Consider the following 26,258-nt stretch of genomic DNA (forward strand, 5'->3'; position numbering starts at 1 on the left):
GTTCCTGAACAAAACATAAAGAAATGGGTGAGCAAATATAGTTGGTAAAATCAAAGTAGCAACATAACAAAAATAAAAAGGTTGCAACTCACTTCTCGTTCTTACTGCATGTAGCCTTGTTATGACCTGGGAGACCACACAGACTGCACAAAGGACCACTTTTCTTCTCTATAAAATCTTTTGGCCTACCATTCTTTGTAACGTCGGGGCCCCCCTTCGATCGCCCCTTCTTAGGTGCACCCTTCGTCGAAACTTTCTAAGGATCACCAATACCAGGCTCAACTTGTTGCGCCTGACTTGCCTCCTTCAACATAGCATACCTTCTACTTCCTATAAGTTCCTCCTCTGAAATCTTTTTCTGCGCTATTATGTTGTCCAGACACTTCATCAACTCGTCGTACAAGAAGGGATCATTTGCTGCAACATGAGCAGCTTCTGCGGTTTTAATGGTTATTGCACTATACCGTTCTCTCTCCAATGGCCCTGACCAACCCCATCCAAACATATCACTCTTCCGCTGCACAGGCAACCCATCTCTCGCATGTTTGGACAACCGATGCATGACACAACACTTTGGTATTTCAGTTAAGTTCAGATGATGGAGAACAAACAGAATGTGTTTGCATGGCAGCCCTTTCCGAACCATCCTAAGACAACTGCATGTAATAGTTTGTTCTGAGTTACCTGGTTCATAAACAACATTGTACCTGAACTTGTGGTTATCCTTCCATGTCACCATGAATGTTTGACGCCCAATTCCCACGAGCGTCTCAAATATCTCCAGCTGACCCATCTTATGCAAATCATCTTGCAGGATGTAGAAATTAGCAGGTGTGAATACTTTGGCGGCATGCTCCTCAAGGGCCTTATATTCAGTAACCGACGGTGGTTCCTTCTGGAATGCCTCGCAGTCATCGTACGCCTCGTTCTCACGCAGGCGAACTATACAGTTCTCATAATGCACCACCAAATCAACAATTGTCATACCGTAGTCCAGGTGAAGGTGAAGGCAGGAGTTGAGGCTTTCACTCCTCTGGTTACTTCGCATACCAAGGAAAAAACCATCGGAAAGATATGAAGCTGCCCAAAGTCTCCTCTTCCTGTACATCCTGTCAAGCCACTCTTCGGTTCTATCCGTCTTCCACTTATCATAGAAAGCTTTCCATCTCTGCTCAAAGTTCGCTTGAGAGGTGGCATAGTACAGGAGCGATCTGAACTCATCCAGTGACTTGTAATGCAGGTGCGTTTGCATATTTTTCTCGATATGCCAGGAGCAAAGACGATGGAAAACATCTGAAAGGACAGTCCGTATAGCCCGGATCATTGCAGCGTCACCGTCTGTGATTATTGACTTTGGCTTCACCTGACAGTTTGCCTTCATAAATGTCTGCAGCAGCCACACGTATGTCCCTTCCGTCTCGTCAGCAATGATGGCACAACCAAACACTGTGGTGCAACGGTGGTTGTTAACTCCGACAAAGGGGACGAACGGCATACCGTATCTGTTCATCTTATACGTGCTATCAAACACGACCACATCTCCATAGTCCTGATAGTCCCTCCGCGACTGTGCATCGCACCAGAACATACTCTTCAATCGCCCTTCCTTGTCACGCACATACTCAAAAAAAACTCAGGGTCCTTCTCCTTCCTGCTCCTCATAATGCCAACTGCCGTCTCTGCATCTCCCTTTGCAATGAGCTTCGTTTTTTCTCTGCAACAAAGATTGTAAATGTCCCTCCTGATAAGCCCGCACTTATCGTACGAACCGTATCTGCTGATGAAGTTGTCCATTATAATATGCTTTCTTATCCCGGCTGCTTCCATCGCCAATATCTCCGCCCTCTGGCCATCTCCAATCCGTCTGTGTGACCACAAAAAACAAACCTCATCGGGCCGAGCCATCGCGTGGTTGTGATCATCCACGAATGATGCGACGAACCAAACGCCACGTTCTCTGTCCAGCTTCACCACCATATGTGCACCGCAGTCGCAACGAGTCTCCGGTCTAAGCCTGCGCTTGCGGCCCTCCATGGTTATGAACTTGCTCTGCCTTCTCCCTGCCCTGGAGCAAAGAAACCGCCGGTACCGTATCATTCCCGAAGCACCTCGTTTCACCTTCTGTTTCCTGATACTAAACCTGTGCTCTCTGGCGTGATTGTTGTAGAATATGTATGCATCCCCTTGCGACCGAAAGGTCATAGCCATGACCTTCCAATGTGTCTCAAGCATCTTCTGCTCCCTTTGAGCCTCCTCAATATCAATCTCTCCCTCATCGTCATCAAGTACAGGACCATCTGACTCCTCCTACAACATTCATTTGAATATATATATATATATATGTCAATTACTATCATTTAAATCATACTATTGATCGATGTACAACATCTAACAACTAACCTGGCTCAAGTTATCTGCAAATGATTCCTGCCAACTATGTTGCACATTGTCAACATCCACATCTTCCTGTAAATTTGTACACAAAATATATAGTTAGCCATGCCATACTTTGTAAATTCAAAAATAAAAACAAAATATACGCCACTTACGTTGTCGCTATTTGCGCCATGTTCATTATTATCAAAATCCTCCGGAGGTAAGATATCATATGACGAGACGGAATCGTTGTCGTTGTTGTCATCATCTTTGTTCAAATTGTCGGTATCGGTCTTAGTCACCTTATCAGTACCATTCTCGTCCCTCCCGAATGCTGATTCTTCGTCCATGTCAACACGCCAAACTCACGGAACTGCAAAACATCGTGTGTTAGGTTTAGTACAATGCATCATGCCCAAAGCAACGCTAGTTCTGTAAATCATGCCCTAGTCCGTAGAGGAGGCGCTGCGGCGGGAGGTTTTGATGAACCCTAAACCCTAAATCAGTACATGCATGAACTAGCCCTCACTTCTATCCATCATGCCCGCCCCATGCCCGCTAGGTTTAGATGACAAACCTTGGCCCGTGGTGTAGACGTCGCCGGCGTTCGACGACAGTGCTGCGGAGGCGGCGTCAGACGTCGGGCCCTTCACGTCCCCGGCGTAGGACGACGACGGTGAGATGCAGCGACGGACGACGTTGCGACGGCGAGGGCGGTGTCGGACGGGGTTCGGGCGGCGAGGGCGGTGTCAGACGTCGGGCCCTTCACGTCCGCGTCGTCGGACGATGGTGAGATGCGGCGACGGGCGACGTTGGGACGGCGAGGGCGGCGACGGGCGACGTTGGGATGGCGAGGGTGGCCTCGGACGGGGTTCGGACGGCGGCGATCCGCGGCGGCGGCGATCGGCCACTTTGGAACTACCGTGATCGGCGGGCGGGCGACCAGATGGGCGGGCGAGAAGATGGGGGCGGGCCTAGATCGTGGGTAGTTTTTGTGGGCGGGCGACCAGATGGGTAGTTTTTTTTCAACCGCGTATACGTATGCCCGGTAGAGCCGTACAATACGAGGTGGGCATATGTTTCTTCTGTATGCCCATTCTGCCCTTCTACGTTTTGTTGGGGGGGGGGGGGATCTACCGAAGCAAGCCTCATTTTTTTAAGAGCGAGAACATCAACTATTGATCTTAAAATTACTTTATGTCCACTCAAAAGTATTAAAGCCACTCTTCACTTGCATGATCTACAAGTATCTGAACACTTCCTTATGGACTATATGGCTCGGAGGTCCATCTTAATAACGATCTAAAGTTAAAATGGAAGCAACTAAGGAAGCAGAAGTAGCCCGTTAGGAGCCCTAACTCAGAAACACGTAGATGCAGTTTCCTAATCTAATCCAAATATATTTGAAAAGGTTGATTGTATTAAAACGGCAATAACCGACCATGAACAATAAATTTTGGAAATAGAAACAATGAAGTGCAAGTTAATCATACACCATGAGATGCGATAGATATATTAAGTTTGAATGTTTTCTTGTGCTGAAACAAACAAATGTGCATGCAGTTTTTTTTCAGCTTTAGCATGGGAGAACAGTACTTTGGCAGTGACTGAGTTTCTTCACCGGCACACTGATATTGACAATTACATATATTTGTTTCTACTGCATGTTAAATGAAAATTTTGATTAATTTGCGTACCTGTCTAACCTAGGATATCGCAATGCTCATAACAAATCTAATGACGTGTCTCACCTAACCTGCCAAACTCTGCTTTTTTCTTTCGGGGAAACCTGCCAAACTCTGTTATGATCAAATCTTTAAGATAGAGCTCCGGTCAAGTCAGTTGATTTAGAACCTTTTCAGTTTAGAGTTAATAACATGTAGCGGCCAAGTTTTCTTATTTGTGTTGGCTTGTTGCCTTAATAAATGATCCTTTTCCAAAATAATATTATTACATACACATGGAGGCTAGGAAACAGAAAACTGTGTCTGAATGGATTGATACATCTATCTATACGTTTGCATTATAACCTTAATCTAATGGAAGCAGAGAAATTCAAAGAAACTAATAATCTAAGAGCACATCATCAACCATGGAGGCGTTCTGTTTGAAGTTCGGTGTCATGTAGAAATTTAGAGCGCCTCGCTGCTGCTGTGCACAATTACAGGAATCCTACTGTTTCATTATAACTGTAGCATCTACTCCAAATACTGAATGATGGAATTAACCTATCAAATATTGAATGCAGCTAGTTTTGGGTTTTTAAATAGTTATTTGTCCTGACTAAAATAAGGATTTTGACATTGGTTGTAGTTTTGCGGCAAATTAATGATAGGCTGCAATTATGAATCCAAAATTTATATTAGTGCTAGAGCACAATCATTGTGCACAAAGTAAAGGAAAACAATTGGTATATACACGATACAGAAGAAATTGGAAGTATATAGTACACGGGTGCAATCAACATACAGAGAGGTCATGGACTTCGAAGAAATCTGCAACAAATCAAAGGAGACCGAGAGGGATGTGAGAGCTCACCCATTTGCCTGACACAAGAAATAGAAATTTTCTTAGTCTGTAGGTTCAGTAAAGAAATTACAGTGAAACATAACATTCCAACTCTGCAAGACCACTAACAGTGGCGCATATACTCTCAGTTTTGATCATAATAAGCCAATAGCCCAAGATCAATTTCCAATCATGAACCTTCATGGTCCTGTAAAATAACCTCTGTACCTCTCCATAGCACACTATAGCATCACATGAAGCCAGCTAGCGGCAAACAGACCAATTTTTACCTGCCAAATTTAGGTCCCGGATAAATCCTCTGCTCGCTCGTCGTCCGTCCCTGCACGTCCTCCACATCAAATTAGCAGCAACTGCATCAAAGTAGCAGCAGCAGCATCAACCAACAAACAACAGGAAAGGAGCAGTACTATATGCAGCTAACAGCAGCGCAGCAGCCATCCCTCTCCCCTGCCCTCCCCGCACCAGCAGTGCACCAGACAGTCCTCGTCCTCATCGATCTCCCCCACTCCCGCAAATGTCCAACGCCCTGCTATACCTCCCCTTGTTTATCCCCTAAAAAACATAAACATGATTAGTTAGATAAAGGGAGACCAAGAACGAACGAGGAACGAACCTGGGGCAGCCGGAGACGCGGCTGCGAAGCCCTACCCGAAACCCTAGCCATGGGGGATGGGCTTGCGAGCGGGCGGTAGAGGACGGGAGCGGAGACTCTGGCCGGAGGGGAGGGAGGCATGGACCGTGGGGAGCTCGGGGGCGTGCTGCACGGCGCCGGAGGTCACCATAGAAGCGGCCGGCGTGGGTGGTGTTGGAAATATGCCCTAGAGGCAATAATAAATTGATTATTATTATATTTCCTTGTTCATGATAATCGTTTATTATCCATGCTAGAATTGTATTGATAGAAAGCTCAGATACATGTGTGGATACATAGACAACACCATGTCCCTAGTAAGCCTCTAGTTGACTAGCTCGTTGATCAATAGATGGTTACGGTTTCCTGACCATGGACATTGGATGTCGTTGATAACGGGATCACATCATTAGGAGAATGATGTGATGGACAAGACCCAATCCTAAGCCTAGCACAAAGATCGTGTAGTTCGTATGCTAAAGTTTTTCTAATGTCAAGTATCATTTCCTTAGACCATGAGATTGTGCAACTCCCGGATACCGTAGGAGTATTTTGGGTGTGCCAAACGTCACAACGTAATTGGATGGCTATAAAGGTACACTACAAGTATCTCCGAAAGTGTCTGTTGGGTTGGCACGAATCGAGACTGGGATTTGTGACTCCGTGTAAACGGAGAGGTATCTCTGGGCCCACTCGGTAGGACATCATCATAATGTGCACAATGTGATCAAGGAGTTGATCATGGGATGATGTGTTACGGAACGAGTAAAAGAGACTTGTCGGTAACGAGATTGAACAAGGTATCGGGATACCGACGATCGAATCTCGGGCAAGTATCGTACCGCTAGACAAAGGGAATTGTATACGGGATTGATTAAGTCCTTGACATCGTGGTTCATCCGATGAGATCATCATGGAGCATGTGGGAGCCAACATGGGTATCCAGATCCCGCTGTTGGTTATTGACCGCAGAGTTGTCTCGGTCATGTCTGCATGACTCCCGAACCCGTAGGGTCTACACACTTAAGGTTCGATGACGCTAGGGTTATAGGGAAAGTATGTACGCGGTTACCGAATGTTGTTTGGAGTCCCGGATGAGATCCCGGACGTCACGAGGAGTTCTGGAATGGTCCGGAGGTAAAGATTAATATATAGGAAGTATGGTTTTGGCCACCGGAAGTGTTCCGGGCATCACCGGTAGTGTACCGGGACCACCGGAGGGGTCCGGGGGTCCACCGGGTGGGGCCACCAGCCCCGGAGGCCTACATGGGCCAATAGTGGGAAGGGACCAGCCTCTAGGTGGGCTGGGGCGCCTCCCACCAAGGCCCAAGGCGCCTCCAAGAGGGGAGGGGGGCAAACCCTAGGGCAGATGGGCCCTAAGGCCCACCTCAGGTGCGCCTCCCCCTCTCCCCCTTGTGGCCGCCACCCTAGATGGGATCTAGGGCTGCCGCCACCCCTAGGGAGGAAACCCTAGGTGGGGGCGCAGCCCTCCCTCCCCCCTATATATAGTGGAGGCAAAGGGGCAGCACAACACATGAAGTTCCTTCCCTGTTGGCGCAGCCCTACCCCTCTCCCTCCTTGTCTCTCGTAGTGCTTGGCGAAGCCTTGCTGGAGTCCCGCGCTCCTCCACCACCACCACGCCGTCGTGCTGCTTCTGGATGGAGTCTTCCCCAACCTCTCCTTCTCCCCTTGTTGGATCAAGGCGTAGGAGACGTCACCGGGCTATACGTGTGTTGAACGCGGAGGTGTCGTCCATTCGGCACTAGGATCATCGGTGATTTGGACCACAACGAGTACGACTCCATCAACCCCGTTCACTTGAACGCTTCCGCTTAGCGATCTACAAGGGTATGTAGATGCACTCTGTCTCCCTCGTTGCTAGATGACTCCATAGATTGATCTTGGTGATGCGTAGAAAATTTTAAATTTCTGCTACGTTCCCTAACAGTGGCATCATGAGCTAGGTCTATGCATGACTAGAACACAAGTTGTTGTGGGCGTCGATATTGTCAATTTACTTGCCGTTACTAGTCTTATCTTGATTCGGCGGCATCGTGGGATGAAGCGGCCCGGACCGACCTTACACGTACTCTTACGTGAGACTGGTTCCACCGACTGACATGCACTAGTTGCATAAGGTGGCTAGCGGGTGTCTGTCTCTCCCACTTTAGTCGGACCGGATTCGATGAAAAGGGTCCTTATGAAGGGTAAATAGAAATTGGCATATCACGTTGTGGTTTTGGCGTAGGTAAGAAACGTTCTTGCTAGAAACCTATAGCGGCCACGAAAAAACTTGCAACAACAACTAGAGGACGTCTAACTTGTTTTTGCAGCATATGCCTTGTGATGTGATATGGCCAAAAGGATGTGATGAATGATATATGTGATGTATGAGATTGATCATGTTCTTGTAATAGGAATCACGACTTGCATGTCGATGAGTATGACAACCGGCAGGAGCCATAGGAGTTGTCTTAATTTATTTATGACCTGCGTGTCAACATAAACGTCATGTAATTACTTTACTTTATTGCTAAAGCATTAGCCATAGTAGTAGAAGTAATAGATGACGAGACAACTTCAAGAAGACACAATGATGGAGATCATGGTGTCATGCCGGTGACAACGATGATCATGGAGCCCCGAAGATGGAGATCAAAAGGAGCAAAATGATATTGGCCATATCATGTCACTATTTGATTGCATGTGATGTTTATCATGTTTTACATCTTATTTGCTTAGAACGACGGTAGCTTAAATAAGATGATCCCTCACTAAAATTTCAAGAAAGTGTTCCCCCTAACTATGCACCGTTGCGAAGGTTCGTTGTTTCAAAGCACCACGTGATGATCGGGTGTGATAGATTCTAACGTTCGAATACAACGGGTGTAAGCCAGATTTACACACGCAATACACTTAGGTTGACTCGACGAGCCTAGCATGTACAGACATGGCCTCGGAACACGGAAAACCGAAAGGTCGAGCATGAGTCATATAGAAGATATGATCAACATGAGATGTTCACCGTTGATGAGTAGTCCGTCTCACGTGATGATCGGACACGGCCTAGTCGATTCGGATCATGTTTCACTTAGATGACTAGAGGGATGTCTATCTGAGTGGGAGTTCATTAAATAATTTGATTAGATGAACTCAATTATCATGAGCATAGTCTAAATTATCTTTGCAAATATGTTGTAGATAAATAGCTCATGTTGTAGCTCCCTGTTTCAATACGTTCCTAGAGAAAGATTAAGTTGAAAGATATTGTAAGCAATGATGCAGACTGGGTCCATAGTCCGAGGAGTGTCCTCACTGCTACACAGAAGGCTTACATCTTTGATGCACCGCTCGATGTGCAAACCCCTACAACGTCGTCTGTGGATGTTGTGAACACCTGACAGACACATCCTGATGACTACTTGATAGTTTAGTGCACCATACTTTACGGCTTAGAATCGGGATTCCAATGATGTTTTGAACGCCATAGAACATATGAGATGTTCCAAGAGCTGAAATTGGGATTTCAGGCTCATGCCCGTGTTGAGAGGTGTGAGACCTCTGACAAGTTCTTTTGCCAACAAGATGGAGGAGAATAGCTCAGCTAGTGAGCATGTGCTCAGAATGTCTGGGTGCTACAATCACTTAAATCAAGTGGGAGTTAAACTTCCAGATAAGATAGTGATTGATAGAGTTCTCTAGCCACTATCACTAAGCTACTAGATCTTCGTGATGAACTATGACATGCAAGGGATGGAGTTGATCCCGGAGCTGTTCACGGTGCTTAAGACCGCAAAAGGTAGAAATCAAGAAGGAGCATCAAGTGTTGATGGTTTAACAAGACCACTGGTTTCAAGAAGGGCAAGGGCTAGAAGGGAAACTTTATGGATGGCAAACCAGTTGCCGCTCCAGTGAAGGAACCCAAGGTTGAACCCAAACCCGAGACTAAGTGCTTCTATTGTAAGGGGAACGGTCACTGGTAGTGGAATTACCCCAAATGCATGGTAGATAAGAAGGCTGGCAACTTCAACAAAGTATATACGTGTTATTAGTGTGTACCTTACTAGTACTCCTGGTAGCACCTGGGTATTGGATACCGGTTCAGTTGCTATTATTGGTGACTTGAAGCAAAAGCAATGGACTAAACGGAGACTGGCTAAGGGCGAGGTGACGATGTGTGTTGGAAGTGTTTCCAAAGTTGATGAGATCACCATCGCACGCTCCATCTGCCTTCGGGATTAGTATTGAACCTAGATAAATGTTATCAGGTGTCTACGTTGAGCATGAATATGATTAGATCATGTTCATTGCAATACGGTCATTCATTTAAGTTAGAGAATAATGGTTATTCTGTTTACATGAATGATACCTTTCATGGTCATGCACCCTATGTGAATGGTTCATTGAATCTCGGTCGTGGTAATACACATGTTCACGCCAAAAGATGTAGAGTTAACAATGATAGTACCACTTTCTCGTGGCACTGCCGCTTAGGTCATATCAGGATGACTAAGACCCCGTTCTCAGGTACAATGAAACGGGCAAGTGACTTGTTGGAAATCATGCATGCTGATGCGTGTGATCCAATGAGAATTGAAGCGTGCGGTGGATATCGCTATTTTCTCATCTTCACTGACGATTTGAGTAGATATAGGTATATTTACTTAATGAAGCACAAGTCTGAAACGTTTGAAAAGTTCAAGCGATTTCAGAGTGAAGTTAAGAATCATCATAACAATAAGATCATGTTCCTACGATCTGATCAAAAGGGGATTTTCTGAGTTGTGAGTTTGGCAATCACTTAAGACATTGTGGAATTGTTTCACAGTTGAAGCCACCTGGAACACCACTGGGTTATGGTGTGTCCGGATGTCGTAATCGAACCTTATGAGATATGGTGCGATCTATGATGTCTTTTACCGATCTACCGTTTTCATTTTGAGGATATGCGTTAGAGACAGCTGCATTCACTTTAGATAGGACACCATCTAAGTCCGTTGAGACGACGTCATATGAACATTGGTTTGGAAAGAAACCAAAGTTGTCGTTTTTTAATGTTTGGGGCTGCGATGCTTAAGGCTTCAGCCGGAGAAGCTCGAACCCAAAGCGGACAAACACATCTTCATAGGATACCCAAAGGTGACAGTTGGGTACACCTTCTATCTCAGATCCGAGGGCAAATTGTTTGTCGCTAAGAACGGTTCCTTTCTCAAGAAGGAGTTTCTCTCGAAAGAATTGAGTGGGAGGAAGATAGAACTTGATGAGGTTGTCGAACCTTTACTTCAACCAGAAAGTGATGCAACACAGAAAGATGTTTTCTGTGGTGCCTACGTCTGTTGAATAGGAAGTTAATGATAGTGATCATGAAGCTTCGGATCAAGTTGCTATCGAACCTCGTAGGTCGACAAGGATATGTACTACTCCTAAGTGGTACGGTAATCCTGTCTTAGATATCATGTTGTTAGACAACAATGAACCTACGAGCTATGGAGAAGCGATGGTGGGCCCATATTCCGACAAATGGTTAGAAGCCATGAAATCCGAGATAGGATCCATGTATGGACTTTGGTGGACTTGCCCGTTGATCGGCAACCCATCGAGATAAATGGATCTTTAAGAAGAAGACGGACGTGGGCGGTAATGTTACCTTCTATGAAGCTCGACTTGTGGGAAAGATTCTTTTCACAAGTTCAAGGAGTTGACTACGATGAGAATTTCTCACTCGCAGCGATGCTTAAGTCCGTCGGAATCATGTTAGCATTAGTTGTGTTTTTCGATTATGAAATCTGATAGATGGATGTCAAAACAAGTTTTCTTACCAGTTTTTGTAAGAAAAAGTTGTATGTGATACAATAAAAGGTTTTGTCGATCCTAAGGATGCTAAAAGGTATACTGGCTCCAGCGATCCTTCTATGGACTAGAGCAAGCATCTCGGAATCGGAATATATGTTTGATGGAGTGATCAAAGCTTTTAGGTTTATACAATGTTTGCTAGAAACTTGTATTTACAAGAAAGTGAGTGGGAGCACTACAACATTTCTGATAAGTATATGTGGATGACATATTGTTGATCCAAAATAATGTAGAATTTCTGGAAAGCATAAATGGTTGTTTGAAGAGTATTTTTTTCAAAGGAAGACCTGGATAAAGCTGCTTACATACTGGGCATCAAGATCTATAGAGATAGATCAGGACGCCTGATGATACTTTCAAAGAACGCACACCTTGACATGTTTTTGAAGGAGTTCAAAATAGATCAGTCAAAGAAGGGGTTCTTACCTGAGTTGTAAGGTGTGAAGTTGAGTAAGACTCAAAGATTGACCACGGCAGAAGAAAGAGGAAGGACGAAGGTCGACCCCTATGCTATTGTCATAGACTCTATACGGTATGCCATGCTGAGTACCGCATGTGTGCCTTGCCACATGTATGGCAAGAGGGTACAAAGGTGATCTAGGAATGGATCACCAGATAGCGGTCAAAATTGTCCTTAGAGGAATAAGGAAATGTTTCTCGGTTATGGAGGTGATAAAGAGTTCGACATAAAGAGTTACGTCGATGCAAGCTTAACACCTATCCGGATAGCTCTGAGTAAAGATACCGGATACGTATAATGGAGCAACAATTTGGAATAGCTCCAAGTGGAACGTGGTAGCATCATCTATGATATGACACAAAGTTTTGCGAAGTACATAGGGATCTGAATATGGCGAGACCCGTTGACTACAACCTCTCTCACAAGCATAACATGATCAAACCCAGAACTCTTTGAGTGTTTATCACATAGTGATGTGAACTAGATCATTGAGTCTAGTAGACTCTTGGATGTTGGTCACATGGCGATGTGACCTGTGAGTGTTAATCACATGGCGATGTAAACTAGATTATTGACTCTAGTGCAAGTGGGAGACTGTTGGAAATATGCCCTAGAGGCAATAATAAATTGGTTATTATTATATTTCCTTGTTCATGATAATCGTTTATTATCCATGCTAGAATTGTATTGATAGGAAACTCAGCTACATGTGTGGATACATAGACAACACCATGTCCCTAGTAAGCCTCTAGTTGACTAGCTCGTTGATCAATAGATGGTTACGGTTTCCTGACCATGGACATTGGATGTCGTTGATAACGGGATCACATCATTAGGAGAATGATGTGATGGACAAGACCCAATCCTAAGCCTAGCACAAAGATCGTGTAGTTCGTATGCTAAAGCTTTTCTAATGTCAAGTATCATTTCCTTAGACCATGAGATTGTGCAACTCTCGGATACCGTAGGAGTGCTTTGGGTGTGCCAAACGTCACAACGTAACTGGGTGGCTATAAAGGTACACTACAGGTATCTCCGAAAGTGTCTGTTGGGTTGGCACGAATCGAGACTGGGATTTGTGACTCCGTGTAAACGGAGAGGTATCTCTGGGCCCACTCGGTAGGACATCATCATAATGTGCACAATGTGATCAAGGAGTTGATCACGGGATGATGTGTTACGGAACGAGTAAAAGAGACTTGCCGGTAACGAGATTGAACAATGTATCGGGATACCGATGATCGAATCTCGGGCAAGTATCGTACCGCTAGACAAAGGGAATTGTATACGGGATTGATTAAGTCCTTGACATCATGGTTCATCCGATGAGATCATCATGGAGCATGTGGGAGCCAACATGGGTATCCAGATCCTGCTGTTGGTTATTGACCGGAGAGTTGTCTCGGTCATGTTTGCATGACTCCCGAACCCGTAGGGTCTACACACTTAAGGTCGATGACGCTAGGGTTATAGGGAAAGTGTGTACGCGGTTACCGAATGTTGTTTGGAGTCCCGGATGAGATCCCGGACGTCACGAGGAGTTCCCGAATGGTCCGGAGGTAAAGATTAATATATAGGAAGTATGGTTTTGGCCACTGGAAGTGTTCCGGGCATCACCGGTAGTGTACCAGGACCACCGGAGGGGTCCGAGGGTCCACCGGGTGGGGCCACCAGCCCCGGAGGCCTACATGGGCCAATAGTGGGAAGGGACCAGCCCCTAGGTGGGCTGGGGCGCCTCCCACCAAGGCCCAAGGCGCCTCCAAGAGGGGAGGGGGGCAAACCCTAGGGCAGATGGGCCCTAAGGCCCACCTCAGGTGCGCCTCCCCCTCTCCCCCTTGTGGCCGCCACCCTAGATGGGATCTAGGGCTGCCGCCACCCCTAGGGAGGAAACCCTAGGTGGGGGCGCAGCCCTCCCTCCCACCTATATATAGTGGAGGCAAAGGGGCAGCACAACACATGAAGTTCCTCCCCTGTTGGCGCAGCCCTACCCCTCTCCCTCCTTGTCTCTCGTAGTGCTTGGCGAAGTCCTGCTGGAGTCCCACGCTCCTCCACCACCACCACGCCGTCGTGCTGCTGCTGGATGGAGTCTTCCCCAACCTCTCCTTCTCCCCTTGCTGGATCAAGGCGTAGGAGACGTCACCGGGCTGTACGTGTGTTGAACGCGGAGGTGCCGTCCGTTCGGCACTAGGATCATCGGTGATTTGGATCACGACGAGTACGACTCCATCAACCCCGTTCACTTGAACGCTTCCGCTTAGCGATCTACAAGGGTATGTAGATGCACTCTCTCTCCCTCGTTGCTAGATGACTCCATATATTGATCTTGGTGATGCGTAGAAAATTTTAAATTTCTGCTACGTTCCCCAACAGGTGGTGGCGGCTGCGAGCGAGAGAGGAGGCGAGAGCCCGTGCTCCGTGTATGGACACATGTATTTTCTTTCTGTCTCTTCTATCGACTTGTCTGGCTGCTGGATTTGATTCGGTGGGCTGAGGCCCATGCAGGTGACGTATGGGCTGAGATAGGGAGGCGTGACCGATGGGAAACGTGATGTAGGAGCTGATGAAACCGAAAATTATCTAAGCAAAAAAATTAGTACCACCTTGAATATGAGTTTTTTTTAAACTGAAAGCGTAAATTCACGGGGAAAAGCATATTGTGACGGTGAACCCACGGAGTCAATCCGTGATTTATTATTAGGGAAATATATACTAGTAAAAGGGCCTGTGCATTGCAACGGGAAAAAACAGACATGGTACAGTCGGTCTTTTAGATTCGGCAAACTACGGTTTTCAGTTACAACATTATCGACTCGTTCATCTTGAGTAGCATTGTATATCAATGAGAGAGGAAACATCAATATTGTTCATTCCTTCTTTATGAGGTCTCTCTTGTATGTCACTTTATATGGCCATACAGTCATGTTTTTATTGTCATGTTATAGCTACATACCTCAACCCACGTAATGTTCATTCTCTTTTTACTGGGTCACTCTCTTATTGCCACGTTATAGCCACACACATCTCAACCCCGTACACAACTTGCATTCCTTCTTTACTGGGTCTGTCATTGTAAAATTATAGCCACACCTCACTCTATGTTTTGTTTATTTCCAGAGAGGCTTGTTGAATGTATATTTGGGAATATATATAAATTTATGAGATCTTGTGTGAATTATCGAAATAGTACTATTAGTTAATAAAATAACATTTTTGGTAGAACCGAAAGCTGGCCTACAACAATTTGCCTGCCTTGCCTCAACACCGGCCTACTTGACCATCCTTTTTAGCCGGCCCACGCCTAACAAACCCTAGCGCAGCTCGATCCCCTCCTCCTTCCCTTGTGCCTAAGGATGAGTATAAAAACCGAGAACCAAAGACGAAAAAACAGGAACCAAAGTGAAAAAAACTGAGGATTGAAACTTCGATTGTTCAATCGGTTAGCGAATGATAAAAAACCGGAATTATTGAGTTGAGCTCGGTCATTGGAATTTGCTAACCGAATTCCCAAATTAACCGAAATACAGTAATTAAAGTCGGCCAATTAAGACCTATGACCCATCCACGTTAAAAAAAACTACATGGAGATTTCCCACACCCTTTTTCTCAGCCACAAATGCAGTCCCCACACCACGTAGAACAAAAGAACGCAACTCTCGCATGATTTCTACCCTCTTTTTTTGAGCAAAATGATTTCTACCCTCCCAATAGAGGGAAATCCCTTCTTTTCTTTAAAAACAGGCCGGCCCATTCCAGCACACCCCAGCCAGGCCTCCACTTATCCCCACCACTTAGAGAACCCTAGCCCGATTCTCACTCGTCTGCCTCCTCTCGATCTCCTCGACCTCACCTCGCGCCGCCAGGAGGAGAGGAGCAGCGCGCGCCCGATCCCCTGCACCGATCGGCCGCTGCCGCCGGCGAGGTCCTCCACCGCCGCCACCCGCGTCTCTCGCGCGTTCTCCTCCTCCCTCTGTGCCCCATCGCCCCACTCTCACCCTCTTTCTCTTCCCTGTTGGCGCTGAAGGAAGCCATGGCCGCCTCCTTTCGGTTCGCGCCGCTGCTGTCGGTTGCCCTCGCCGATGCGTTCCCGGTTAACCCGTTGCCAGCATCTCCCATCCACGATGCTCCCCTTTGCTCGTCTTCTTGCTATCCCCTGCAAGCCTGCGTCGCCATGGTCCATGGCGTCGACGCCGGCGAACTCCTCGCCCCCGGACGACTCTCCATGTCTCCTCCATCTCTGCGCATGCCTCCCGCCTCGCTGCCACCGCATCGCTGCCGCCGCCAGATGTGACGAGCGCAGCAATAAGGATTGCGGGTTGAAGAATGAATCGTTTTTTGGTTTAGCCACTTATAAAAAAGGGTCTGTGGGTTGATTAAATAAAAAGTTAGGGGCCTCTTGCAAAAATGCCACGACGGTGAACCCGATAGACTCATTGCAACGGAGACATAAATATTTTGTAGTTCAATACCAATTATATGTGACATTTCTGTTAACCTGCAGAACGTCAGAAATTATAGAATAATGACGCCTACAAATAACAATGCACCAGGAGAAACAAAATCACCTTTTTTAAGTAAAAAAACCTGATCCAACATTCAAGTAATTTAGGTGCTGATCTTTGTGCATAGTACTCCCTCCGTAAAAAATAAATATAAAAACGCTTAGGTTTTTAAAAATAGTGATCTAAATGCTCTTATATTTCTTTACAGAGGGAGTACTATGCTACATTACACAGTGATGATGATACAAGCAGGAGAAAATTGAGTATTATGAAGTGAATCTACCAAACAGCCCTGACTACTAAGGATCAATCTAGATATTTATGTGACCTTCTAAATCATGGCCCTTAAGTTTCTTTTGATGCTGGCCTTACTTCATATAAAGGGATATCAGATTGTTGATTGATGCCAAGCTCGTCCATCTTGTGATAAAGGTGTGTTGCTTTCTCTTCTTTTTTAGATGAGCAATAACAGTTCAGAAGTGCACCATAGGTTCGATGGTTCTTGGCCATCAAATTATTTTTCAGCTACCACAGTGACATGTATCTTTATAAATGAGGTCCAAACGTTTTCCACGGTCAGTGTACGACATGTTCATACCTTGTATCAAGCAAGAGGTCCGAGAGGACTAAGTTAGCTACAAACAAACTTCATTGTACTACATGAAGAATAAAGCATGAGAGACTGGATATCTCTGTTGTCAGTTTGGTTCACACCTCCGGCCATGTTGGTCAACTGAAATACACTCCAGCTATAAGCTTGCTACTCAGTTGAGATTATGAGCACTGTACTGAGCCTAAGATAAAGAAGGAACCTTGAACAGAGTTTGCTTTCAAGACACCGAGATAACAAAAAGCTCAATCCACTTAGTATAGCGGAGTAACACTCAAGGTTATGTCAAGTACAGTATTAGCAAACTAAAGTCTGAATCATCAATGCCAATTGAAGATCACATTTGTTCGCATTCCAAAGTCAGAGTGCATCAAATCAGTATAAAAAGAATCCAATGCATCCTTGCAAATCTCTAGTGCATAATCACAAGTGAAAAAGGACAAACTATTTAGTAAAACAAGGGTGGTGCAAACTCAAGTCTCAATCATTATCAATGGCAATTGAATCGAACTCATCTCTGCTTCTGATCCTCTGCTGCCGCCCCTGACCTGCTGATTCTGCTCTCTGCTGCTGCCCTCGGTTGCTGTACCTCTCCTTCTCCAATGAACTGCTGCTCCTAATCTTCTCTGAACCCAAACTGTTGCTGCTTCGCTTCCTCTCTAAACCTCGTAACAAAATTTAGAAAGCTTAGAGTGCACCATAGCAAAAATGCAGGTCTCGACATAGGGTAATAAAATTCTGATCTTGGGATCTTTAGATGAAGTACCTGCGATCAATTCCATGTGTGCAACACTCCAACTACTAAAAGAGTCAGGTTCGAAGCTAGAGCCTCTTGGTAAGAGCTGAGGGATTCTACACCAACCAAACAACAAGGCACAAGAAGACCATGATGTATCAAGTCCTAGAAAATTGAGTATTAGTTGCATTTTTACTCAAAAACACTTTCAACTACTATTAGATGCTCCAATCTATATGCGCGTGCCTAAAAATTCTAGGCTGCAAAACCAAAGAAAACGGAAAAGATCAAGACACACAATTGTTCCATTGCATGAGAAGGTAAGCTGATCTTTACAACATTCTATATATCTTATATCTTTGTGAGACCCACGGGCTCAGTGCAGAAAACTCTTCTAATGGATATTAATATTATTGCTGCTAATGTTGGTCCTTTCAGCCTCAAATTACTACTCCAGTTTAGACAGGAAGCCCCATTGTTCAGTATAGATGGCAGTTTATATGTGTTTTTAAAAAGCAAGAGCACCACCTCATGCTATGGAAACCTAAAGAGCAGACAACAAAAATGCCCATTTACATAATCTAACAAACTTTAAGCTAGTAGTCCTATGACCACAAGTTTATTACTATGGACATTTACATTTGTCTACTTGTAGTATAATCATATAACGGGCAAGCACAAGTTCCAGTATATAGTATAGCATACGTACACATAAATGTAGACCAAATTTCATCGGCTAGAATTGTGAACCGAATCAATTAGAAGAATACAAACGGACCATATCCCCACAGAATAAGAGATGGCCAACTGCTCATCATACAATATGATGATCAGAAGTGTGGAACAATTCACACGACAAATAAATAAACTTGTTCAGCAGCCTCCCCAGCACTCGGCAACGACACCGGCAGCCTCCCCAGCACTCTATCACTGCACGAGCTACCATTACCCCTTGTCTATCTCTCGATCTTGATCTGGAAAAATAACAGTGGGAAAAGAATTATTTACCTGATACAAAAAATATAATTCTCTGGTGCATGAAAAGAAACTATTGTGGCAATCATTAAACATGCAACAGGACTTTATAGGAACCGCATATAGTCATGGGTAAATCTCAAAGCATCTTTGCTCGATATTCTCTTTATATGATCTGCCAAAATTAGGTGTGCTTCTTCTGCCATTATGCTTGGCAAACTCAACAATTCGCTTGCTATAGTTCCTTCGTACTATATTTGGCAACCTAAAAATAATGTGTAGGGGAGGGCATAAGTGTATGTCAAAGGATCATAACCCAAAGTATGTTTAGTAAATTACCACAGAAAAGCACAAACCTGAGTGTGCAAAAGAATTGTTAGCAATTGGGATGGGCATCGATGAAGAACATTTCTGATCTACAATGTTTGAACACCGGGAAACTTACTCTTTTTAGAAGAAAAAAATGGCCAGGAGAAATCACAAATTAGTTCCAGCTCCCTCCATGCTTCTTATATAAATACAACCAAAAAGCAGTGATAAAAACTTCCCCCCTTGAGGCAGTATGGACAGCTTACCAAATCTTTAGTCTTTCTCATCTTAAGGTCATCTCCAACATCAATACTAAAAAAAAGGGCAGCCCGGTGCATGTAGCTCCCGCTTGCGCAGGGTCCGGGGAAGGGTCCGACCACTTTGGGTCTATAGTACGCAGCCTTTCCCTACATTTCTGTAAGAGGCTGTTTCCAGGACTTGAACCCGTGACCTCTTGGTCACAAGGCAGCAGCTTTACCACTGCGCCAAGGCTCCCCTTCATCTCCAACATCAATACTCTGAAAACAAATATGCCAAAGATGGGTTTTACCTTCCCTGGAAGTTTATAGTACTCCAAAGCTTCATCCAACCGTTGTTAACGGAGGGGAATACATATATATGCAGACAACCACAACCTGCTCTCGTGACCCGTCGTCTTGGACCTTGCCGCCCCGTCCCAGTGCCTCCATCTATCTGCAACAAACACACCTTGCCGCCCCGTCCCAGTGCCTCCATCTATCTGCAACACACACACACCTTGCCGGACTTCACCCAGGCCTACCCCTGTCTGCGATGGGCCTGTGCCTCCAGCGTCCGCCGTGGCCTGCAGCTCGTCCATCGTGTGCTAAAACCTGAATCCAGGTTGTACGTTGTCCCGATCCAATCTCTCCTTTTTCCTTTCTCATCATCCGATCTTTTTTCCTCGAGGTGTCTCACTATAGACGCAGACTTTTTTTAGTTCTATTTAATCGGCCATAGGCACAACTCTTTGTCACCCGAGTTGTGTAGTCTCTCCTTTAATTCCTTCCTGCATATATTTATGTCAATGTGCTTACGTCCGTTCTCTCATCAAATGCCCGTATGTTGCAACGGGAGAGCACCGGTTCCTGTGAAGCACGGTTGGTCGAGTTGAGAAACTGTGTCATAGGACAAAAAAAGCAAATAAACTATCCTTCCACTACACAATGATAAAAGCAAATAACTTACTGTGCAAATGGCTCAAGTCAGTTAATTAGGAACTTCTTCATATTAACCAACTCTTCACGTGCAGCAACAGCCATCATCTCAAATATGCTGAGGCTTGTCTATAAAGGCAAGAACAAAATCAAGTTTAGGAACATCAAAAATTAATTAGAATGAGAATAGTACGTTGATGGCATGTGGCAAGCACAGAATACTCAATCTCATTCTTGTAGGGAACAATCAAATGCAGCAATGTGGCCACCTTTATGACTAACTTTTGTGGGATTAAAAGAGCTACATCTGTTGACATTCAACAGTTATTGGCTTCATTCTTACCCTAATTCTTAGGACATATTTGTGTTTACAACAACATTCAGGTCAGGTAACAAAGACTAACTCCCACGGTTACATGCTTGAGGTGATGCTATCATTCTGTCAGTATAATAGTAGAAATCCTCATATCCTCTTGCAATGAGCAGAAATATAATCTGTATGTACATGTTTATGTTTTTTCTACCAAGAGAAAACTATTATGGACATGAAACATAATCAAATCAGGTTGATTTCTATTTACAGAAAGAATCCCATTTATATGGTCTATCTGTACAATTATATGGCTAATGGTTAGAACGAATGAATTTATTTTGGGGAACAAGAGAACGGATGATTTGAAGTGTATGTGCTCCACCACTATGGTGAGGACACACATATTGCTTATTGTGCAGGATAATAGAAACATGCAGAACGTCTTGCCTCAGATTTGCAGGAGTACTACTGGACCAGATCTTATCAGTTCAAGGAACAAATTGGAGTGGTGCGCAGTAATACTTTTCTTACAGAACTTACTTTGCATGTAAACTAATCTCTAACACAAACACATCTTCAGAGCCACCCAATAGCTCAGCCGACTTCGATCTTGACCCCAACTGTACGATACAGGAAAACAAAGTTGACTAAACCACACAAGAAGAGAGGATTCCAATATGATGAATCCGGTGATGGAGCACCTTTTGGTCCCTGCAGCAAAGCTGGATGCCACGAGGGAGAGGATATGCCGAGCGTCAGGTGGCTAGCATGACAAATGTTCCCAAGATTTTTTCCTGGACACTAAAAAACTAAAAACAGTTGGATTCAACGGCAAGCATACACGATCCTTTAATTCTCCACAAAACAAAAAATTGCAAACATAAAAAAACATACAACTTTACATGTTTTTCCTTTTTTTCTCTCAAGATGGAAATCATAATACAGAAGGAGATAGGCCAAAAGATTGACTAAAGGAATAACAGAGCAGCTCCTCTCTGTTTTTCCTGAACCACTACACTTTTTTTCCTGGACCTCTGCAAGGGACAACAGCAAGCGTCTGGATTCTCCACTGCTACCCATGCAACCTGCAGTACAATTTTGCATATTTATGCAGGTTTATATGAGGCAACAAGCCATGACCTGAGTTGTGTGCTGGCCATGATCTCAAGGTGTGCACACGACAGTAAGTATTCTAGCAACATCGATTACTTGAAGACAGAGTATACATTGACAGAACTTACAGTATTACTTGAAGACAGTGGGCATTGACAGAATTTCATCCTCCAGCGGCGGAGCTTGGCAGGGGCGGCGGCGCTGTGAGGTGCAGCCCATGGGGAAGGTGAGGGGCGGCCAGATCCGCGGGTGACGAACGACGGCCTGGTCGGGCGCTCGGTGAGGCAGAGGCGCGGGGGCACAGCTGCGCAGGGAGGCTGCCGGTAGGCTCGATTTGGAAATCAAGGAGAGGACTGGGTGGATGGATTTTTGGATCGGGGGGATCCCGATGGGAGGAGGGTAGGCGGTGGTGGCGCTCGACGGCGGGGTGTGTCCGGCGGCGCGCGGTGAGGGCAGGGTAGGAGGTGGTGTTGCGCTGCCGGTGGAGATGAGATTGGGAGGCCGGGACGTGCGTGGCTGGGCAATTTTTTTCTCTCCCGTACCGGTTCGGCTGACTTAGGGCCTGTTCGGGAGCTCGCCAGCTTCCAGCTTCCGCGAATCCGCGAGCAGAGCTGGCCCGAACATGAAAGAAACGAAACGGTTCGTCCCTACCAGGCCAGAAATGAGCTTAATGGGCTAGGCCGCTAGAAGCCCAACACGAGCGACTGGATCGGGGAGTTCTAGTGCCGAACGGTTTTCCTGATCCTTAATTTTCGTCTGGAAGCTGGAAGCCAGATCGGGAAGCCAGATTTAAGGATTTCTTGGCGCTGGGGAGTTGCCGAACAGGCCCTTATGAAGACTGCGAGTGGAATATCTAAACGGAGAGGGACTTTACGACTATTAGTATCATCTTGTTTATATTACAATTTTGTCTATATACAGATCATAAAAGCGTATTATGATATGAGAAAAAAGCGTATTGTGACGGTAAACCCATGGAGTCAATTCGTGCTTTATTATTAGGGATAGAAAAATAAAAAAACTAGCACAAATGCCCGTGCGTTGCAACGGGAGAAGAAGAAAAAATAAACATACTTTCGGAACCCAATAGCTCAAGACCCTTCCCCCTCCTCCTTCTCCCATGACCGACTGTCAGACATGGTAACATCAGTAAACTCTTTGAAATCTTCCACATTGCCGCATGAGAAACAACATGAAAAGATGTGTTGTGCAAAAACATAACCGTAAAAGGAATTTGTAAAGTGTACTGTAGGTGTGTGCAATTTAAATCCATCTGGTCGCGAGTATCTTTTCACATATTTGTTGACGTTGCTTAGTGATGCCCCAAAAATAGCGCACTATAATGAAAATAGTAAAGTCTTAGTACAACGTTCTTGCTTCACTATGGAGCAACAAATATTTCCATGAACCAGTGTTGGGTAGGTTTAGGGAATGGGTAGCATAGCACTATTTGTGTTGAACGATATTAGAAGCATTTTTTGCGAGGTAATGTTATTAGAAGCATTTTTTGCGGGGCAATTATATTAGGAGCATTGTACAAATATCCTTCATCAGTGGCTAATATGACAAAGTAAAGTGTGGAGTTTGTGTCGCACACAACAGTGAGTCCACCTACTTGTGCTTTGGTGACCAACATTGTAAGAGTTTGTGACGAGCGCTAGCGGGTCGAGCAGAAAAATAAGAACAAATGTTTATTTTTGTTTTTGGAGACCGCCCTCTTTCTTTCCTTCCTTATTCTGCCATACGACATGAAATCCCCCCTCCTCTTTCCACATGAAATCCGATCCCTCTTTCCTTCTTTATTTTTCTTTCTTTTCTTCCTTATATGTCAAGAGTCATGAAATCCCTCCTCTTTCCTTCTTTATTTTTCTCTCTTTCCTTCTTTATTATGAAGGACTTATTTCCTTCTTTATTGGTTTCCGAGATGGCTCCTTAATACCGAGGAAACTCATGAAATCGCCCTCCTCTTTCCTTCTTTATTTTTTCTTTCTTATCTTCCTTATTCTGTTAAGAGACATGAAATCCCTCCCTCTTTCCTTCTTTATTTTTTCTCTCTTTCCTTCTTTATTATGGAAGGACCTATTTCCTTCTTTACTGGTTTCCGAGATGGCTCCTTGATACCGAGGAAACTCGAAGATGTATATAAATTACAAAGATTGAGTTTAAGGTAGCGGTATGGGACTATTTAAAAGGGTCTAGAGTTCGATTCAGCCAACCATCGCGTACTTTTCTGCACCAGGCTTTGGGCCAGCTTTGCCTGTTCGGTTGTGTGGCTTCCCTCGGCAGGGTGGGCCGGAATAATGAGGCGACCGAAAATCCTCCTTGCATGGTAGACTAAATGGGTAATCCTTGTTTTTCCAAACATACAATGGCCCAGCTGAGTTGGTTGCCCATTTAGTCTACCCTCAGCTTCACCTCCCCTTGTTAGTCTACCCAAACATACAATGGGTAATCCTTGTTAGTCTACCCTCCCCCCCCCCCCCCCCCCCCCCCCCGCACCACCCTAGGCCTGACTAACACTGTCCTAGCTTCACCTCTCCACCTCTCCAATCACCACAGGTCGTTGTGTTCTTATGTACGCGTCCATTACATCAGAGACTCTTACCACCACGTGTAGGATAAGCTCGAGGATCCTTTTTTCGTTTACAAAATTATCATACAATGTAAATATGTCAACTGCTCTTTGCAGAATCGCTAGAAAATTCATGTTAATTTCCTGCGAATGAATAATGTTTGATTTTTTTGTATGAATTTCTATTTCGCGTTGTCTAGGCTTGCCAAGGTGGACATGACTAATATTATTGTAGAAGGCACTTCAACTTTTGCCTCGAATGGAACAAGGTATTTGGATCGGACTGTAAGCACCCAAAACATTTTTGCTTCCTTCCTTTTTGAGTTTCCAGTTATCCTCTATTTCCCTTCTTCATTTTTACTGGCTGTGAATCATTTATTGCCGTCACTAAATCCATGTTGGAAAATCTACATTGGTTTGACATAGGCACATTGATGAGAGTGCTTAAAGCTGCCACAGTTGTTTGAGTGGTTTGTGTTTTCAGTATGAAGAAAATCTACATCTTATTTTTATTTTGTGAAGAAGAGCCATCTCAATTTAAAGTGTGAGTTGTTTGTGTTCTCAGTACGAGACCTGCTATCAATTTTTTTCCAGTGAAACATAACATGCATGCAAGGTAGCTACTGTTATGTTGGAAACCGAACTTACTGCATCTAGAAAAGATTACTCATTGTGCCACCAGTTAGTAGCAACTTATCAAATCCTGATGGTTAGAAGCAAGTTTCACTCGCTGAAAACTATTGTTGTTGTATTCCTCTCATGAGTTTTGTTTTGTTCCTATTGCTGATCGGTTGGCCCATTTTTACAATTTTCTAAGTAATTTTATATGATGACATTCTTACATTCATAGTTTTGGTTTTCTTCAGGATGGGGACTTATATCCTTGTTAGGAAGTGAAGATGCTCTTGTGGGTCACATAACACATGTTTAAAGCCTATCTCCCGGTGCAAAGCACGAGCGATTTTCCTAGTAATCTCTAATTATCATTGCAAACATGTTTAATCATAATATGCTAAATCATGGATACTAAGTTAAATATAGTTACAAAAACAAAACAAGTTGAGTTCATACTCGCTTTTCCCTGCCACAATCACTTCATCAAATATCGTCATTATTGCCTTTCACTTCCACAACCGAATGATGTGAAAATAATAATAGTGCAAAAGTGTCGTGGACTAAGCTGGAATCTGCAATATTTTATTCAGAGGAGAAGACAATAATATGGGCTCTTCGTTAGATCAATAATAATGCATATGAGAGCCACTCGTCATTTTTCATCGTGGTCTTCTCCTTAGTACGACTCAACAAAAAAAGAATTTTAGAGAAACACACTGAAATATTTTTGGAGTTTTTGATTTTTCATAAAGAAAGCAAATTAAGGAAAGAAAACGAAACGAGAAAAACCATTTACACGGGAAAGCTTCCAACAAGCAAAAGAAGAAACGGGAAATCTTTTTGGGTTTTCTTTTAATACTGCAACTAAATTAAACTAGAGAAAAAATGAAAAGAAGCAAGAAATATTTTTGGGTCCTCTCAAAGTTTTTCAAACACATAAGAAGAAAGCGAGAAAATAAAACTAACATGGATAATACAATGAAAAAGTATTAACACCAAAAAACTGCAATGAAGTGTGTGAACATGAATATAATGTCAGTGGAAATACGTATTCCCCCAAGCTTAGGCATTTGACCTAGCTTGGTAATCGCCACCCATAATAGCCATCCAGTCCCATGTGAAAGTGCTGAGGTGGCGGCATCTGAGCGTCCCACTACTGGGCTGCTCCTCTACCGCTGCATGGTTGTTCTGTTAGGCAACAATATCCGCTGGTAGGATGGTTTATCCGTTCCTAGCAATAAAATCAAACAAAGTAGGTGCAGGCAACGGGATAATATTACGGGTATTCTCACCAAATACCAAGTTATAACAAATATGGTTAAAAGAATCAGAAGCATAAATAAAGTGGTGGTTCTTCATCGCATGGTGATCTAGATAAACTCTGGGCAACGGAAAATCATGATGGCGTATCTGAACACTAAAACATCTCGCTAAGCGAGTGGCATAAATACCACCATGGATTTTACCCTTAGTTCTGTTAATGTGCATACGA

General features: G+C 44.4%; 1 long non-coding RNA gene across 13 annotated transcripts; it reads right to left on the reverse strand.

Annotated features, from left to right (window-relative positions):
• Window positions 1-17,264: 17,264 nt before the first annotated feature.
• Window positions 17,265-22,171, reverse strand: LOC123086196 (uncharacterized). Of its 13 annotated transcripts, none has more exons than XR_006440656.1 (7): window positions 21,708-22,171; window positions 21,168-21,551; window positions 21,007-21,086; window positions 20,185-20,282; window positions 19,026-20,084; window positions 17,725-18,934; window positions 17,265-17,617 (listed from the first exon to the last, which is right to left on the reverse strand). It is a non-coding gene; the product is annotated as an uncharacterized lncRNA (long non-coding RNA). The 13 variants fall into 13 exon arrangements; XR_006440654.1 differs by having other exon boundaries at window positions 21,168-21,267; window positions 21,708-22,168; XR_006440655.1 differs by having other exon boundaries at window positions 21,168-21,275; window positions 21,708-22,168.
• Between the last annotated feature and the right edge of the window lie 4,087 nt (window positions 22,172-26,258).

The sequence above is a fragment of the Triticum aestivum genome, chromosome 4A (genome assembly GCF_018294505.1).
Source record: "Triticum aestivum cultivar Chinese Spring chromosome 4A, IWGSC CS RefSeq v2.1, whole genome shotgun sequence".
Taxonomy (NCBI): domain Eukaryota; kingdom Viridiplantae; phylum Streptophyta; class Magnoliopsida; order Poales; family Poaceae; genus Triticum; species Triticum aestivum.